General features: G+C 39.8%; 1 pseudogene; it reads left to right on the plus strand.

The window, feature by feature from the left end:
- The first annotated feature begins 1,127 nt into the window (after positions 1-1,127).
- Positions 1,128-14,968, plus strand: LOC107400670 (vomeronasal type-1 receptor 4-like; annotated as a pseudogene).
- The last annotated feature ends 2,629 nt before the right edge of the window (positions 14,969-17,597 follow it).

Consider the following 17,597-nt stretch of genomic DNA (forward strand, 5'->3'; position numbering starts at 1 on the left):
AGGGGGACCTCACCCTAGTAAAGATGATTTCATGTGCATACTCCTGCAGGAATAAAATATGTTGTTCTAGTCTGTGTGTGTGTGTGTGTGTGTGTGTGTGTGTTGATATGGTGTGATTTTCATAAAGCTAGTTCTTAATGCGATATAAATTGTGTCTTGAACCATCATTCTAATGCATTACCTGCTTTACTAATTTTTTAGATATTGCTGCTACAGAGTAAAGACCTAAACACCACTCAGCATGATCACAGTCCAAATTAAGAGTCTGTATTAAGAGGGCTTGGTGACTGCCTGGAAAGAAACACTTCTCACCAAGCAGCTTCACATACACTTGACAAGGAGCTGGTATGAGCAAAAATGGCAAAAGAAAATGTATCCTTATTGACGGTTGGAAGGAGGAGGTAATGCAAGAAACAAGATTAACAGAAGCTAGAAGTAGGCAATAATTTACACATTTGAACCCACAGTTTCTAGAACAGGTTTGGGTATTTTGCAAGGGACATTTTATAGAGAGGATAGAAAAAAGATATTAGTTTCAGGTTAACACAAATATGGATCCACCCATGTTAAGATGGAGGAAAACTTAGCTGCTTGCAAGTGTCTATCCTTGGTCGTATTATAAAGTTCTCATTACATTTTTAATGAGTCTATGTGAAGTATACATATAGAATTGAAATATTTAACATTTGTTGTCATTATTAAAGTTTATTTCTTTCATACCATAACTAGCAAATCAATATATTTTAGAAGTTTTACATCATGTTTGTTTGTATGGGCTGTCACTTTTTGTTGTTTCTCACAGGTCAACACCATGTTGTCCTGCACGACCATTTTCTCTGAAACTTAATGAATCTCATTCCATCAATTTTCATTCTAAGTTAGTGAGCAATTTCACAGTAACATACATAGGAAGTAACTACTCCTGTCAAAATTTTGGGATGAGGTCTATTTAAGTGGTCAGGGCAGATGTTTATCTCCCGAGATTAAAAGACTCTCTGCTTCAGTCTCTGAGTTGCTGCATGAATTAAAGGCTTCTTTTGTCAATCTAAATGGCAAATAATTGTCATTATTATTAGACAGAAAAACAGCAGGGCCATATTCAAAAGGAAATTTTGCTGAATGACAAAATGAATTTATGTAATCTGGCAATTAGAATCATTTTCTTATCACAAACTACCACTGGAATTCTAGGAAATCTCTCTCTTATGTTTTACTATCTAGTCCTTTACTACAGAGAATGCAAACTAAAGCCCACAGATTTGATTCTCATGCACCTAATGGCATCCAATGCCTTGGTCATTCTCTCTGCAGGAGTGCCCCCACACAATGGCAGTTTGGGGATTGAGGAAATTTGTGAATAATTTCGGATGCCAGCTCCTATTGTACATGCAAAGATTTGGGCGAAGTGTGTCCATTGGCAGCATTTGCCTCCTTAGTGTCTTCCAAGCCATCACCATCAATCCAAGGGGATTCTGCTGGAAAGATCATAAATTCAAAGCTGCAAAGTACATTGGCTGCTCTATTGACCTTCTCTGGGTCTTGTGCATGTTGATAAATTTCATTTTCTTTGTGTACCCTTTTATTGAAAGGAATAGCAAAAATATGACAAGAAAACGAGATTTTGGATACTGTTCAATTGTAGGGAGTGATGAAATCAGTGGCTCACTCTATGTAGCATTGCTTGTGTGTCCTGAAATCCTCTTTTCTGTGATGATCACCTGGTCCAGCAGCTCCATGATTGTCATTCTGTACAGACACAATCAAAATGTCCAACACATCCGCAGCACTACTGGTTCTAGCAGAACCTCCCCTGAGTCCAGAGCCACCCAGCACATCCTGGCATTGGTGGCTACCTTTCTGGTTTTTTATACCCTCTCCTCCATCTTAAAAGGCTGCTTTGCTTTTTTGCATAATCAAAATTGGTGGCTTGTGAACATCACCCGCTTCACTTCTCTATGTTTTCCATCTTTTGGACCCTTTGTACTTATGAATCATTATTCCATTCTGTCCAGAATCAGTTTGGTCTGGATGAGGAATAAAACTATTTAATCTTACTTTAAATTATTTACATGCTATATTTTGCTTCATATCTGTTTGTTTACTCACCCATCACACTCAAAAATTCAATTCAGAAAGATAAGAAGGTAGCACCTAGTGTTTCTAGCAATAACCAAAATGAGTATGATAGTTTTGTCATCTGCTTGAATCAGCAGACTGGAAGAGCTGAGATCCATTACATTCTTGAACTTGCAGCTGGGAGAGTCTTCCCAGTGCCCATCTGATGTTTGAAGGAGCCAGCAAAAACTGTTGTCAATAAATCTGCCCTTCTTGTTGCTTTCCTCCTGTCAGGGCATCATGACTGCTTGGTGAAGTCACAGACACCATTGTGTACCACCTTCAAATAGCAAGGAAAACTGAATCCATAGCTGGCAATGAACTTGATCTTCAGGGGGCCCTGGTCCCATCAGTACTGCTTTAGCCTTTACCAGTACCAAACAATTATATTAATATATTTCACCTTCTATAGAAATCAATTCAAATTGAATGATGGTTTTGTTATGATTTTGAAACTGGTTAGCTACTGTTTTATTGAGAATTTTTGTATCATCAGTGACAGTGACCTATAAATTCTCTTTGTTATTATTGTGTCTTTATCTGCTTTAGCATCATGATAATGCTTTGTGTTTCATCAAAACACATTTGGGGCCGGGCGGTGGTGGCGCACGCCTTTAATCCCAGCACTCGGGAGGCAGAGGCAGGCGGATCTCTGTGAGTTCGAGGCCAGCCTGCGCTACCAAGTGAGCTCCAGGAAAGGTGCAAAGCTACTCAGAGAAACCCTGTCTTGAAAAACCAAAAAAAAAAAAAAAAAAAAAAACACATTCGGAAGCCATTAATAAAATCTTTATGTTAACTAGTTTTGTTGTTTCTAAAAAAAATTAAAAGTGGAACAACTGTTCACATACCCAGAGAACTCCAAATCATTCCATAGAGATATTTTTAATGCAAGTTCACTGCTGCTCCTTTTACTATAGAAAAGAAATTTGGAGGGATCTACATATGCATAAGCTGATAAATTGGCACTTAAATTTGTAACCATATGTAAAATGAACTATTATTTGATGACAGTAAATAATTAAATGTCAAGATATGAAGGAAAATTGTTGGATTTATATGGGTAATAATAAGCCAGTCACCCAAACTCAGAAAAAAAAATAAATTGTGTTCCCCTTTATAAGCTGATCTTATCTAAACTGGCTAGGTTAGGGTCTCAAATTGACAGAAGCTATAATCATCAGTGGAAGGACCCTCAGTTGAGGAAATGCCTCAATGACATTCATCTAGAAGGCATTTTTCTCTTTAGTGATCAATGGGGGAGGGCCCAGCCCATGGTGGATGGTGCCATCCCTTGACTGTTGGGCTTGGGTTCTATTAAGAATGTGGGATGAGGAAGCCATGGGAAGCAAGTCAGTAAGCAGCTCCCTTCCATGGACTCTCCATTAGCTTGTCTCTGGGATACTGTGCTGTTTACGTCCTGTCATATTGCTGTCTGAAAGACCAGCTTCCAGGCTGCTCCACCTTTGTAGAGAGAATGATACAGAACATCGAGGTTTGGGGGCTAATTTTTATCTCAGGGTCTTACTAGGTCTTACTAAAGGAACATATTTGGATAGTAACTTATTTCTCATTTGATCTCTGGGTTCATCAATGCTTCTCTATCTATTTTCTATTGTTGGCTTTCCTTCCCCTTTGTTCTTACAGCTATGTATATTCAACAGAAACCACCAGGCAATATAAAAGTTACATTTGAATGTCATATTATATTTCTTAAGTAAATGATAAGGACTCCCTTCAGTGATGAACAGCAATGCTGAAGCATAAGCCAAACAAGCCCTTTCCTCTCCAACTTGTTTTTTGGTCATGGTGTTTGTCGAAGCAATAGAAACCCCAAGTAAGGCACTATCCTGTAATGTCTACATGTATATAGGCAAATGGATGTAAATGTAACTTCTGGATACCATTCAGAAAAGAAACTAGTAAAGGTAGTATTACAGATGGGCAGGTCAATGGATCCATGAGTTATGACCAAGGACAAATAAAAATAATTAATTTTCTACTCTATTCTGTAATTTCTTCTTTTCTTTTGTTTCTGGTGCATAGGGACATAGTAATATAATTTCTAGTGACAATATAAAGCCTTAAGCAAAGATCCATGGCTGCAACATGGCTATTATACCTTCTATCCAAGTTCAGCTAAATGTACATTAACTGGGACTCCTTGGCAAGTGTTCTTCTGATTGGCTCTTACATTGGAGCTTCTATTTTTTCTTTAGTTTAGTACAAGTAAGTTCTTATTTAGTTTAAAAATAAAACAGCATCTCAATCTTTTCAAAGATTCAAGGATATTTTCACATATAGTCATCAGTAAGTGTAATGCATCACATAGATGGACTCAAAGACAAAAATCACATGATTTTGTTATTAGATGCCAGAAAATCTTTTTTTTTAAGCACTGAATTAAAAAAAAAGATTTTACAAAAGATCTATATTCTGGTTCAGGGTTCTCTGCCTCAGGTCCAGAGGAGAAAGCAGGAACCTGCCTAGGACCAATAAAACTCTGCAGGAAACAATGATCCACATTCTGATTTGGGGGTACTACAAGGTCCTGAGTAGATAGGGTATTTTATGGTGAGGAAATATATGGTGGGGTATGGAAGATAGAAAGAGTTGTTTATGTCCTATGGAGAGGTATATTTGAGGAAGTGAAGACAGTGAGGATGGGCTGAAGGGGTAGCATGTTTGCCACCTGGGACTCTAGTGCTGTCTAGGTCTGAGCTGTAGCCATGGGCCAGGTCTGGGCCCATGGCCCTACAGCAGCCATGGACTATTTTAATGTCTGTGGTTCCTGTTATGACCAAAAGTCAAGAGAATAGGTCTGCACAGAGGTGGACCCACCCCTCTCTGGCTGAACACTGGTCCTAAGCATCCTAGGCTACAGCACTTGAGAGAAGAGGGCCTGTATTTTGGCAGGGCAGCATGACAGAGCTGACCCTGTTGGCAAGGTCTGGGTGCACTGCTGCTGAGGACATGAAAGTGGGAAGACTGTGTAACAGGAATCTTAAAAGGTCTTATAATAAAAAAACCCTCAGGCCACATATTGGGGGAAAAGGCTGAAAGATTAGAGTCTCATAGCAGCAAGCCACTAGATCTTACCCTTATGAAATCCTCGCCTAAAGAGAGTGAGCTCCTTTCTCCACCCTACCTTAGTGCTTCCTCTCTTCACCCAGCTCTGTCACTTCCTGTTGTCTGTACAGACCTCCAGACCTCTATGGTTAAGTAGTGGCTAACTTCCTTCTGATTTTCAGGCAATCTTTATTTTTTAGAGCACAAAAAAATATCACCACACACCTGGTCCTGTCTCCCTTGTCTGCCATGTGGTGTCATGGGCAAGGGAAAGATGCCCTCCCCACTCATACCTTACCACCAGAGGGAAGCAGGAGAGTTGACCTAGCTTCAGAACCACTGTAGCACTAGTGAGAATAGACTCTGTACCTCTCCTAGGCAGCACGGTAGAGGCAACCCTATTGACAGGTGCACAGGTTATTTAGGGCCAAGAATGGGATTATGGGAAATCTGGTCCCACCCCTCATCTGTCATATGGTGGTTTGAGTGTGGGATAGATATCCTCCCATCACATCTCTCAGCCCCTGTGGCAGATGGGAGATGTGTCCCTGACATCATGAAAACTGATGATCTGACCCAGCATCTCACCAGCGGTAGCACTATGGAGATCAGGTCCTTCACTTCATCTAGGCAACACTTTAAAACTGCCTCTGTTGGCAATGGAGAGAGTGGACAATCCCTAAGGGCATGAGGATAGGAGAGCTGGTCATACTACTCATATGTCATGTGGTGATGTGGGTAGGGGAGAGATGCTCCCTTTTGCCCCCTCTTGCCATTTGCCCCTTGCTGTCTCAGGCCCTGGTGCATGAGAGTGGATGAACTGGCCTTGCCTCCTCACCAGCTGCAGCATTCAGGATAGCAGGTTCTTCACCTCACCTGGGTACCCCATTACGGCTGTTGTATGGTAGAGGTATAGGTAAGCCTGCCCTGAAAGACCGAGAGTGGAAGAGCTGACTCCACACCCTAATCTGTCACGTGGTAGAGTTGGTAAGGAAAAGATGCCCTCCCTGCCTTTCTTACCCCTTTCCACCTGCAGTGGATGAGCAAGGAACCCCTGTACCTCACCAGATGCAACACTCAGAAGAGTAGGTACTGAATCTTGCCTGGGCAACACAGTAGAGGTGACCATGCTGGTAGTGGCACAGGTGAGCTTGCTTCAAGAATGTGATTATGAGAGATCTGTTCTTGCCCCTAATCTGCTGTATGGTATTATGGGCAATGGAGATAATCCGCCCCCACACACACACCTCTCAAAGCCTGTGGCAGGTGGGAGTGCTGTCTTTGAAGTTATAGGAACAAGGGAGCTGACCCGCCTCTACTAGATGCATCATTGGACAAAGTAGCTCCTATACCCACAACACAGTTGAGCTGTCCCTGGTGGTGTAGGTGTGCCTGAGCAGGCCCTTAGACCATGAGAGCAGACCTACTCCTGGATGCTCAATACATAGAACTGGTATTTCTAAGCAGGTTGGTCCTGAAGAGCTAATCCAAGAATTGAGGATGAGACAAAGCTAGTGGGATAACTAACTCAGCAACAACCCAGGGCTGTGGGTTGGCCCATCCCCTCATCCAAATCATCTATGATCTGCTGGAGCATGTGAAGGGGGTAGTCCTCCAGATAAAATGTTACAAGATCTCCATGACACAGGACAACGGGATAGCCCAAAGAAGCCCCAGGAAGGGCCCAGTATTAATGATGAAGCAAAACCCAGCGGCCTCCATGCAGACCAATGATGCATTGCAATGAACACCTGCAAATAATGATATAAGCAGTAAAGGGCTTATTTTGTGACTAACTGTGTCATACTACAGCTTCCATGACTAGATTTATTTTTTCCTTTTTTATTTACTTTTAAATTTTATTTTGTTTTATCCTAGGGGGAGTTGCAAGGGTAGATGTTGGATAGGAAGGTATGGAGAGATGGGTGGGAACAAGATACATGATATGAAATCCATAAAGAATCAATAAAAAGTTAAATTGGGGAAAAAATAGAAAATAGCTTCTCTTTGTTTTTTTTGTTTTTTGCATTTTTTTTGTGAGACATGGTTCATCTGTGTAGTTTTGGTGCCTGTCCTAGATCTCACTCTATAAACCAAGCTGGCATGTAACTCACAGAGATCCTCCTGGCTCTACCTCCTGAGTGCTGGGATTAAAGGCATGGGCCACCACCTAAAGGCAGTTTCTATTCTCATAGAAGACATGCTGATAGCATTTTCACCTTTCTTAACACCTTGAAATTCTCCACTTCCTCCATCACATCCACATCTATTCCCTTTCTGTTATTAGGAAATAGGAGGCTTCTAAAACCTAACATCCAAACAGGAAAAAAAGATAAAAAAAAAACCATCACATGGAAGATAGACAAGGCAAACACACAATAGTAAATAGCCCAAGAGAAGGCACATGAATCTGAGATCCACTCATTCACGTATCAGGAATCCTACAATAACATTAAATTGAAAGATATAATATATACACAGAGAACCTGGTGTATATAAAATATATACATCTGTATATATAATATATATTATATTTGTATATATAATATATACACAGAAGACCTGGCATGCCCAGGGCTTTTTCTTTCAGTCTCAGTTAGTTCATAAGAGTTTTTCTCAGTTGACTTAGAGGACCACATTTTCCTGTGTCATCCATTCTCTCCAGGTCTTTATCCTCTTTCTACCTCTAATTCATCAGGATTCCCTCAGATCTGAACAAAAGAAGAATATGGAGACAGGCCATTTGCCAGCCCTGAAGTCAGAAGTTCTTTTAACAAAAACTTGACAGCCATTTATCATAAATAATACGGAATGCCTATGGTTAAATGGTTCCTATCTAAACACAATAAAGACTCCATACTACAAACCTACAGCTAAGATTTAGGATCCAAGAGTCTTATGTAAGAGTCATATACTTACTGACCACCTCCAGTTATGTTTAACCTTCAAACATGTCCATGTTTTTTTGTAAACAGTACCAAAGTTGGGATTGACAAGGAAAGCACAAGTCTTTGAAAGAAATTTCATATTTGAGACATATAAATGAAAGGAACCGGTTGGGGAAAAGATATACCAAGATGATGTAAGAAAAATGAGCAAAATATAATGAAGGGAATTGGGGAGGGCAGGACAACAGTAGATATGTGTTGATGAAACCTGCCACAAAGAAAATTACAAAGACTCTACATGAGGTAACAGTATCTGTTCACATGGTATATCTAAAGGACAGGGAACATGAGAAATGCGAAGGACTCCTGCTGCTATTTGAGGAAACCTATGTGTCTAGCACACTTGATGACAAATAATGGAGTCCTGGCTAGCAGGAGACCCTCAGAATGTCACCAAAACCCAGGGTGTTGCCTGATTCCTGCCACTTGTCTACAGACACATTGCCAGGACATGCTGCCCCCATGTACAACCTCAAACAAAGTGGGTTACATGCCCTTTGAACTCATTGGATCACAGTGTAATATGCTTTAGCTGATTGGATAATATATGCATATATGCCAGTGAATGGCCACTTTAAACTAGATCTGAACCCTGATGCTGGTGTCTGGAATCTGTATCCTGGGTGATTTCATGAAACTTCTTTGCATCACTCCCTTAGACAGCAGTGCAAACACTCACATTTAGGTGCCAAGAGTAAGTATTAGTGTCCCAAAGAATTTGATAATGTCGGAAACCTGAGCAGCAAAGCTTTTGAAGTAGAGTACAGATGGCATATGGGATTGTTTAAGATTCTTTGGGTTGCGAGGAGACAGAGAAGAGGAGGGTAGAAGACACAGATAATTGACAATGGACTGAAGACTAGGAAGGTCAATACTATTGAGCTTCAACTAGTAAAAACAGTCACTCATAGCATTTGCAGAGTGAAAAAAGATGCAATAGAGACTAGTGAAGAGGTATCATGATATGTAGTGGATTTCTGAAAGTCACATTGGTCGAAAGATGGTGGATATAGACAGTGCTTTCACAATGATCCTGGGAAGCCTCTGGACCCTTTTCTGAGGCTAGATATTGACCTATAGTACAAAACGCTAACCATACCCCAGAGATGATATTACACAAACATCATTTGTTCTGTATCCAGGGCACATGCATGTCTAGTTTCACACACATTAATTGCTGTCAAAATACCTAGGGGTCTTGAAGGCTTTGAGATGTTTAATTTTGAACTTTTGGTTGTATTGTCTGAGCCTTTACTTGGAAGGGGCCAAACATGATGAGACTCAATATTTTGTGAAATTAATATGCTATAATAAAACAGATCTACCATCAGAGGCATGCTATGCTATGCTGAAATCTCCCCAAAGGAAAAAATTGTGACTTACTCTCCAGATATACAGAAGCTATATACTCTTCACAATGATCTGTCTGTTTTACCAAACACTATTTATAAATTGAATTTAATCCCAATTAAAAAGCCTCATCTCGGGGTTGAGGATTTAGCTCAGTGGTAGAGTGCTTTCCTAGCAAGTGAAAGGCCCTAGGTTCGGTCCTCAGCTCCAACAAAAAGAAAACGCTCATCTCATTCTTCACAGAATTAGAAAAATACAACAACTAATATTCATGTGGAACCATGACAGTCCTAGGTAGCAAAAACAATCCTGAGCAAGAGAACAATGCTAGAGGGATTACCATTCCAGATATTAAGGATTATTACAGAGACTATAAAAATATAGTTTAATACACATATGCAGACAAATGGAACAAAGTTGAGGCTCCAAACAAGAGAACATGTAACTTCAGCCATTTAATATGAAACAATATTCCCAAAACATTCACTGGAGAAAATAAAACATCTTGAATAAATGGTGCTGAGAAAAATGAATTTCTATATGCAAAAGGATGAAATGAGCATGGTATCTATCATTTTGCAAAACATCCAATTTCAAATGGATCAAAGACTTATATCTGAAACTGGAAACAGTAAACTTATAGAAGAAAACATAGGCAGGAATATACATGATACAGGAGTAGGAAAGGACTTCCTGAATAGGATTCTATTTGCTCAAGAATTAAGGTAAACAATATTATTCTTTCTGTTGATTAAAACTTTCCTTTATGACTTTGTTTGTCTACATAGCACATACTTAAATAGTCATATACACACATACCACACACACACACACACACACACACACACACACATATATATATATATATATATATATATATATATATATATATAATGTAGAATTGTCTACTGAATTAGGGAATGCTGCCAGTGACTACAAAATCGCAAAAAAATGATTCCCCCTTCCACAGCAGCTATCACCTGCCAATAGTTCATTAATGAAGATCTGGAGAGCATCATCTTCATTTATGCAAAGTATTCTTTTAAAATATCTGTTTTATTTTATGTGTACATGCATGTGCTTGCATTAGATACATGTATCTTTTGCATCCCATTTTTCATGGAAGCTAGAAGATGGCATTGGGTTCTCTGTTACTCAAGTTACAGGTGGTTATGAGATATTATGTGGAAGCTGTGAATAAAACTGGGTGCTTGGGAGGCATCAAGGGGATTCAGTCCCTCTGTAGGTATTTGGCCTGTGCTTGTTTCTCTACTGAAAGAAAAAGACCAGTTCAGAGCTGAACTCACGTAGCTTAGAGCTGACTGTCCTATCTTTTGCAATCCTCAGGGAAGAAACAGAGACTCATCTGTGAAAGCAGATTTCCCTTTGATGGCTGATGCCTGATAGGACCTCAGGAGTCAGGACAGACAACCTGTCTCCATGTAGGATGGAGTTCCTGATATAGTGTGACCGACATGTTGATATATTCAGAACTAATGTCTTTTGAGGTAAAGATGAGGTTATAGGAGGTAGCCATGACACTTACCAGCTGAGAGAATTGATCTTACCCCTGAAGAAAAATCATTCCCATCTCAAACTTTGAGAAAGTTTCAACTGGATTTTATCTGCAGAGTTATATGATGAATAGTTGTCTGAATTCTGCTCTCCTGGGTATTAGCACATAAAGGGAATTAAGAGAGCTGGAGTAGATGGATGGATTTTGAGAAAGTGTGAGTGATGGTGAAAAGGGAAGCAGTGGATGGATTTGAAATGTGGAGCCAGTCTCTCCAAAATTTACTGAGTAATCCAACAGAAAATGACCACACCACACACAGAATATCAAGCCAAAGTATATTTCCAGGAAGCCAAATGCTATCTGCATAAATTTAGATATAGGAACAAGACTTGGATTCATTAATGGAGCTATCTTCTAGTTCTGTCACAACATAGGCAAGACAATGTTCTAATTTAGGAATTGACAAATTTCAGTACTCACTATGAAAATGATTAATTCTATATAGCATAGCTTGCTTTTATTATGGATCAAAGGTCACTCAGAGGTTCACTATGACCATGAATAAATTTTAATAAGTAGAGTTTACTTTATGTAAATACTGACTCCTGAACTGATTGGGCCCAGGTGTGCAGCTGAGAGCACTCCCAAGATTCAGAAGCTAGCCATATCAAATCAGGGAGAGTAAATCCAAAACTCCCAAGTTTATGTATTTTATGCATATGTATACATAGTTACTTATATTAAAATATATGTCTTTCAGATGTCCTAGTCATCTTTCAGAGTAGAGCAGGGAAATATAATTACAAAAAACTAAATAGCAATTTTAAGAAAATTAATTGTAAGAATAGCCAATTTTACAAGAGCCCAAAGAGTTTTCAGTGTGGAAAAGGCAAGCAGTAGTGAGGTATGCTGATCAACAACAAATTTCTAAAAGTCACAGTGGTAGAAAGATGGTGGATATAGAGTGTGCTTTCACAAAATCTTCATGAAACCTATGAACCCTTCTCTGACCCTAGATATTTGTCTACAGTACAAACTGTTCACCGTGCCTCAGAGGTGTTTGACACACATACCATCTGCTCCAAGTCCCATGCAAGCCCAGTTTTAGACACAGTAATAGCTATCAACTTGCCTAGGTGTCTTCCAAATGTTAAGATTTTGGATTTAGAGCAATGTGGTGTCATGTCTGAGGCTGTCCTTTTGGCCTACATGATGTGAATCATATTTTGTGAAATTACTATGCTATAGTAAAGAAGATCTACCTAATATCAGAGGGGTGCATGCTGTGCTGAAAGCCCCATAACTGGGTAAGAGTGACTAATTGTGCAGGACAGTTTTGATGGACAAAATCTATAAACCTGTCAATGTGTTCTGTCCATTTTACCAAAAGCCATTTAGAGTTTCAATACAATCCCAGTGAAAACTCCCATCTCCTTCTTTGTACACATGGAAAAAAACTCTAAAATTCATGTAGAACCATAACAGATCTAAATAGAATAAAACTATCCTGGGCAGAAACAACAATGATGGAGGAATTACCTTCACAGATCTTAAGAACTATTACAAGGACAATATAAATAATACGTTGTTGCCATAAATACACACATGTAGAACAATGAGACAAAACTGAAGACTCAAACATGATGACAGGTAGTTTAGCAGTTTACTATTAAAAAGTATGCCAAACACATATGGTGGAGAAAAGAAAACATCTTCAGCAAATGGTGCAGAGAGAAATTGATTTTCCAAATGCAAAGAATGAAATGAGACCTGTAGCTATCACTTTGCACTACCTCTGAATGGATCAACATTTCAATGTGAAACCTGAAACACAGAAACTGGTAGAAGAATATATAGACAGGATCCTATGTGACATAAGTGTAGGAAATGTCTTTCTTTCTTTTTTCAGACAGGTTTTCTCTGTGTAGCATTGGATTCTCTCCTGGAACTCACTCTGTAGCCCAGGCTGGCCTTGAACTCACAGAGATACCCCTACCTCTACCTCCCCAGTGCTGGGATTAAAGCTGTGCATCACCACCACCCAGCACAAAGGTCTTTCATAATAGGACTCCATTTTCTTAATAATTAAGGAAATCAATATTTTTTATTTATGAATATTTTTATGATAATTTTATGTTTATACATATACATACATGTAGATACATATATGCACATATATGTATATGTTTATTCTTTTTCCTGTCTATCCTATTGCTGATTTGATTCACACATAAATCAAAAGTTTATCACAAAAAATGGTTATTCAGTTTAATTACATTTAAAGACAAGCATCTCATGAAATACCTCAGGATTTTAATGCCACTTTGGAACTTCTGTGGTATCTGTCCTCAGAGAATGACTAGTGACAGGATCTTAATTCTGTTCATTTTGACAAAAACACTGTTAGATTGGTACAGCCCATATTGTGTAAAACAATCTAATAAATCACGACTGTTACATTTCATAAATATTACATATTATATAATAAGTCATAGTTTTATATATATATATATATATATATATACTATTTTACAATTGAGATTTGTAACATATATAATATATAATGTATATTACAATGAGTCTTAAGCCCATCAGGATTTTGATCAAGAATAGTCATCAACGTGTTATGCCCAAACTACCCCGAGAGAGACCACCAAAGACCAAGGATGTCCAGAATGCAAAAGCAAGGTTTATTTCCATTTCAAGTCTTGACAGGGAACTCGTTTCAAGCACTGACTCATCACAGTGCAGTGAGGCAGGGAGGAGTTGCTCTTGCTTTGTGAGGCTAGCTTTTTAAAGACAAAAACCACGAGTCCCTCCAGGTTGTGGGAGAGTTAGTACGAGTATAATTCTAATTGGCTAAATCTTCCCAGGCCTCTGTGTTATCTTATTTTAGTTTATCTGTTTGTTCTGTTAGAACTTTTACAGCCTGCCTCCGGAGTTGAGAAGTGCCATCTCCAGCACTGGGACATCCCATGGTTAATCAGTCACTGCCAAATGGCCTGGCATTTGTCTGGCATTTGGGGCACTCTTTTGTTAATTAGTTTCTACCAGATGACTGTACTTTTAAGTTCCTGGGGCTGGCACCATCATTTCTGGGAGCTTGAAACTGGCCCAGGTCTATTTATATTAAGATATCTTTGTCTAAGCCTCCTTCTTCATCTTAGAGAATAGAGTGAGGATTTCACAAAAGCTCTATATGATTTTAATCACAGTGATGCTGCTGAATGTGTACAGGTATGGAAAGTCATACTGACAAAAGCTTGCCCTGAGCCCTAATGTGCATAGAGGGAAGACAGCTTCTCTACAACCAGCAATATGCTTAGCAGAGCATCTAGGTGTCTCAGGAAGGGCCCAGGAAGAGTTCTAGCTTCTGATGCTGAGAACACAATTCTTAGCACCCTAAGGGGAAATGGTAATCAATAGCAAATACACTGAGTGCTTGATCTCTGATGTCCTTGAGATATCCCATGTTCCCCTGGGGCAGCATTGCTTAATTAAGCCCCCCCACTGACAGTGTCTCACTGTATGACAGTCTCTTTTTTTCTTAATATCATTGTCTTTCTTTCTCCTTTCAGGAAAACTGTAAATCATATGCTATATTTCTTAATAAACTTGTTTGGCGATAGAACAGCTAGCAGAGACAAGCAAACGCAGGTGGGTCCACGGCAGCAGCCCGCAGAGGTGGACAGTCCCAGTGGCTGCAGCCGACAGGGACATACAGGCCCAGCGGCAGCCATCAGAGACATATGGGCCCGTTGTTGGCCCACAGAGGCAGACAGACCCAGCGGCAGCTGACAGGCACATACAGGATTGGCAGCAGAGACAAGAAGATGCAGGTAGGCCTGTGGTAGCAGACCGCAGAGGTGGACAGGCCTGGGGATGGAGGCAGGCAGATGCTGCTTGGAGCAGGGACTCCCCTAGCCCCAGCGCCTGGGGAGGAGGCTGTCTCCGTGGGTCAGAGCCAGAGTGAGTCTGAACACTCCATCTGAGGACAAACCAGGGCCCAACTGCTGATCCTGTGAAACCCAACAACTTTGAGGTGTTGATGAGACTACCCTGCTCAGCTGAAACCCATCTGGGAAAGGATTCAGATGCCTACAGTTTGAAGTATGAAGAAACAAGATCAGCTGAGGAGTTGACAAATGAACAAAACGTGACCTGGGAACACAGAAGAAGGCACTACCCAGCCACCAATCCAGATCACCAGAATCATAAGTATATAATTCACCAACTGAAATCAGCTGCTCCTGAAGAAACAGCCCAATAGCACCAATTTAACCAAGAACCCCTACTAAACCAAGACTAAAAATTAGAACAAGAGAGGCACTCTCAGACACAGACACCACCTGCACCAAGCAGAGGAAGAGATGAGTAGACACCAGTGCAAAAATACAGGCAACAACATAAAGACCTATATGGCAACATCAGAACCTAATGATTCTACACCTGCAAGACCTAAACATACCATGACAGAAGAAACAGAAGAAATCAACCCTAAAAATGACTTTAAGAAGATGATAGAGGCCCTTAAAGAAGAAATAAAACATTCCCTCAAAGAGGACATAAAAACTTTCCTTAAAGAGGAAGTGAAAAACTACCTTAAAGAGGAAATAAAAACTTTCCTTAAAGAGGAAATGAAAAACTCCCTTAAAGAGGAAATAAAAACTTCCCTTAAAGAGGAAATGAAAAACTCCATTAAAGAGGAAATAAAAAACTCCCTTAAAGAAATGGAAGAAAAAAACGAACAAAAAATGGGAAGAAATCAAAGAAAGCCAAGAAAAAGCAATTAAACAGATGAAAGAAACATTCCAAGATCTGAAAAATGAATTTGAGACAATAAAGAAAACACATGCTGAGGAAATGCTGGAAATAGAAATCCTGACTAAATGAACAGGAACTACAGAAACAAGCATAATCAACCGATTGCAAGAGATGGAACAGAGAATCTCTGACTCTGAAGACACGATAGAGAAAATAGATTCATCAGTCAAAGAAAACACTAAAGACAAAAAAAGTCATAACACAAAACGTCCAGGAAATTTGGGACACCATGAAAAGACCAAACCTAAGAATAATAGGGATAGAAGAAGGAAAAGAATACCAACTCAAAGGCACAGAAAATATATTCAACAAAATCATAGAAGAAACCTTTCCTAACCTAAAGAAAGAAATACCTATGAAGATACAAGAAGCATACAGAACACTGAATAGGCTGGATCCAAAAAATGTCCCCTCACCACATAATAATCAAAACACTAAACACACAGAACAAAGAAAAAATATTAAGAGCCGCAAAGGAAAAAGACCAAGTAACATATAAAGGCAAACCCATCAGAATAACACCAGACTACTCAATAGAGACTATGAACACTAGAAGATCATGGACAAATCTCGTGCAGACACTAAGAGACCATGGATGCCAACCCAGACTATTATACCCAGCAAAACTCTCAATCACCATAGGCGGAGTAAACAAAATATTCCAGGATAAAACCAGATTTAATCAATACCCGTCCACAAACCCAGCCCTACAGAAAGTACTAGAAGGGAAAATTCAACCCAAAGAAGCTAAACACATCCATGAAAAATCAAGCAATAGATAATCCCACACCAACATACACCACAGAAGGACAACACAACACAACCACAAAAAATAACAGGAATTAACAATCACTGGTCATTAATATCCATCAATATCAATAGTCTCAACTCACCTATAAAAAGACATAGGCTAACAGAATGGATAAGAAAACAGAACCCATCCATCTGCTGCATACAAGAAACACATCTTAACTTCAAAGACAGACACTACCTCCAAGTAAAGGGCTGGAAAAAGGCTTTCCAAGCAAATGGACCTAAGAAACAAGCTGGTGTAGCTATCCTAATATCTAGAGAAAAAGGATGTTTCAAAAGAGAAGAAGTTTTGTGGGAATGCCTCAGTGGTCAAGGTTACTACCAGAACTCAGAAATCCGAGACAGAGCCTAAGGCAGCAGAGACGAAACACATAGTTGTACATACAGGAAATAATAAAGGAAAAGTCAGTAAAGCCAAGAAGAACAAAAGAAAGGTGGATGCTGAAGGCCATTCATTAGATGAGCCTGTGAACGAGGAACCAGTGACAAAAAAGAAAAAAAAAGATGGAAAGCAAATCCAAAAATAGTACCGAGGTGCCAAAGGATGACAACAAGACAGAGGAGACTAAGGGGGACAATAAAAAGTAAAATACTTCCATTAAAAAAGGTGCAAAGAAGAAACCTCAAAAAGGTAAATCAAGTAAGAAAGGCAGCAGACCTTTCAGGAGACACAGAAGGAGATGGCTCTTGCAGAGCCTCCTTCCATGGACCTCAGGAGGAGGTCTCTTCTGATCCTGTGCTCACTCATGTGGTGGTCACCCCTACAGGCTCTACTCAGCCCGGGCTTCCTTCTCCCATGGATATTGCTCAGACTGGGCCTGCTCAGATGGAGCTGCCTTCTCCCCTGGAGCTTCCTCAGAGGGAGCCGCCTCCTCCTATGGAGCCTCTAAAGATGGAACAGCCTCCTCCCATGGAGCCTGATCAGATGTAGCCTCCTCCTCCCATGGAGCCTGCTCAGAGGGAGC

Source organism: Peromyscus maniculatus, chromosome 1, assembly GCF_049852395.1.
Source record: "Peromyscus maniculatus bairdii isolate BWxNUB_F1_BW_parent chromosome 1, HU_Pman_BW_mat_3.1, whole genome shotgun sequence".
Taxonomy (NCBI): domain Eukaryota; kingdom Metazoa; phylum Chordata; class Mammalia; order Rodentia; family Cricetidae; genus Peromyscus; species Peromyscus maniculatus.